Source organism: Mus caroli, unplaced genomic scaffold (assembly GCF_978045245.1).
Source record: "Mus caroli unplaced genomic scaffold, Mus_caroli_1 scaffold_10, whole genome shotgun sequence".
Classification (NCBI taxonomy): Eukaryota; Metazoa; Chordata; class Mammalia; order Rodentia; family Muridae; genus Mus; species Mus caroli.
Genome location: NW_028227265.1, coordinates 60,873,373 through 60,875,934, shown reverse-complemented (window position 1 = coordinate 60,875,934; position 2,562 = coordinate 60,873,373).

Below are 2,562 nucleotides of genomic sequence, written 5' to 3'. Positions count from 1 at the left end.
TGCTAAAGAGGTGGCTCGATGGTTTAGACTGCTTCTTGCCCTTCCAGAGGTCTCAAGTTTGGTTTCTAGTATCCATGTTGGGCATCTCACAACAGCCTTTAACTACAACTCCAGAAGATCAACATCTCTTTTTGATCTCTACAGGAACTTACACTCATGTGGCATGGACTCACACATACATCCACATGAAGAAAAAGAAAAGAAAATCTTTAAGTACCCATGCTGTGACAGATTTCATTTCCAAAAGATGGCCTCTACAGAATCTTCCATTCCTGATGTGCTTGTAGTATTTTCTTGCCAACACTATGAAGAGTTTTGGATTCTATCTTCCCACTCCTCCAATTCTGTGTGGGCACTGGTGGTGTTTCCACTAATAGAACATGACATAAATGACTCAGCCTGAGGCCAGCCTATCACTAGCTTGGTAGATTCTTCATTCTGTATCTTAGAATATCTTCCTTGGGGAAATTCCTTTGGAACACATCTTTTGGTATGCAGTCAGTCCAAGTTACATGGAAAGAGGAGATGTTGGCACTGTAGGCAAAAGCTTCTTTGAGCTCCTATCCTATTGCTGGCACCATCTGAGCTAAATTGGACCTCTAGCCAGATGGGCATTCAGAAGGCTACAGTTTCAGCTGGCATCTGGATCCACTACAGGAGGGACACCAAATGAGAACTGAAGTCCAGAAAACCTATAGTACTTGCAGAGATAATAAATTACCTCATCTGGCAGAAGATGTAACTCAGTTGTTAAGAGTTCTTGCCTAGAGTGTATGGGGTCCTGTATTTGATCCCTAGTGTTGCATATACCAGGCACCTATTAAATCATCCTAGTATCCAGGAGACAGAGCAAGGATGACTAGAAGTTCAGGGTTATCCTCAGTTATATAGCAAGTTTGAGGATATGTACTTGAGACCCTGTCTTTAATTTTTTTTATATAAAACTAGACTTTGACAGGATATATTACACAACAGAGAGTTGGGATATATGCTGATGATACACAAATATTCCAGCCTTGGAATCTCTTCACTGGTCTCCTCCCATGATCTTACCGTCTAACCTACTTTTACACAGAATCTTCCACACATGCCTTACAACACGCTTTTCCTAACTCCTAGTTTCAAGTTCTCTCTTCTTTGACTATCCTATGTCTGTCAAGCTAGTCATTCTAATACTTCCACAACTGCCAGCAAACTCCAGTTTGCCCATGTAGCCTTCTCTGCTGACTTTTGTAGTCTCACTTAGATCCTTAGTCAGCTTTAACCCCATTTTAATGTACTGGACTACAAGGAGATTATCTATCAAAAATCTATTGTTAACACGACTTTCTTCTAGAGCAAAAGATCCAGAGCAGATAGAAGCATGTTTGTTTCTGCTATGGTCTTGCAGCCCATCCCCTAGGGAAGCATGTATTAGGCTTGGATAGAGCAAATTTTGAGAACCAGAGGGAGATTGGGTAGCCGTGGTAGAGTGCACAGTAGCTCATCATTTTTCCAGTAAGGTTGGTATGGTTTAGATCTTAACTTTTTTCCAAAGCTCAGATATTAAAGGTTTGGTCCACAGTGCAGTTATACTCAAGAGTGAGTGAGGGTTTGAGAGGTGATCTGGCCTCATTAGTAAGTTAATTAAGTTATAGATTCATGACTTAACGTGTTTAGGGGAAGAGATTTTTGTTATAAACATAAGTTTTTGCTTTGCCTCTTCAGTGCAGTCCTGTTTCATTACATTTCCTGCTACGATATTTGGCATCACCTCAGACCTAGAAACAGCAGAGTCAAGAGTACAGACTGAAACCTCTCAAACAAGGAGCCCAAACAAAGCCTTTCCCTTTTGAAGTTGATTTTCTAGAGTACTTTGTCACAATAACAGGAAAATGGTTAACAGAACGAATCTTATTCTTTTGTATACACATGCATATGAATGTGTATGTTTATATGCATCTTTGTATGTGTGAGGGTGAAAGTGTGTGTGTGTGTGTGTGTGTGTGTGTGTGTGTGTGTGTGTTTGTGTAGGCCCAAAGTTGACATCAAGTGACTTCTCCAATAGTTTTCTATTTATTGAGGAAGGGACTCTTGCTTTCACTAAACCTGGCTGGCTTTTACATGAGTGCTAGGGAATTGAAACCCTGCTGCTCACAGCTGCATGACAAGATCTTTATCCACTAGGCCACTTCATCTCTAACTAGCATTTATAAGATTCACTGGCTTAAATGAAGGATCAGTCAATAATCCTTGACACTTCTGGACATGGGCAACCCATTGGTAGTGATCTGTGATGAGTGATACTGACATCTTGAGGGATGAAGGAAGTAAAGAGAGGATCAACTCAATTTGACAGATATTTACCAGGTACCCTTGTTTCAGGCAGTTGTAAGATATTAGGGTCACGGTACCTCTTGCAGCTTTGCACAGTCACAGGGATGTAGACAGGAAAGCTGGCCTAGCACAGATCTTCATGTGTTTCATATGCTCAGAAGAAAATGCCTTTTGGCAACTCATCTGCTCAGAGTGGTGTCTTTAGTTAATTCATACAAAATTGCTGCACATGCTGAAACTATACTA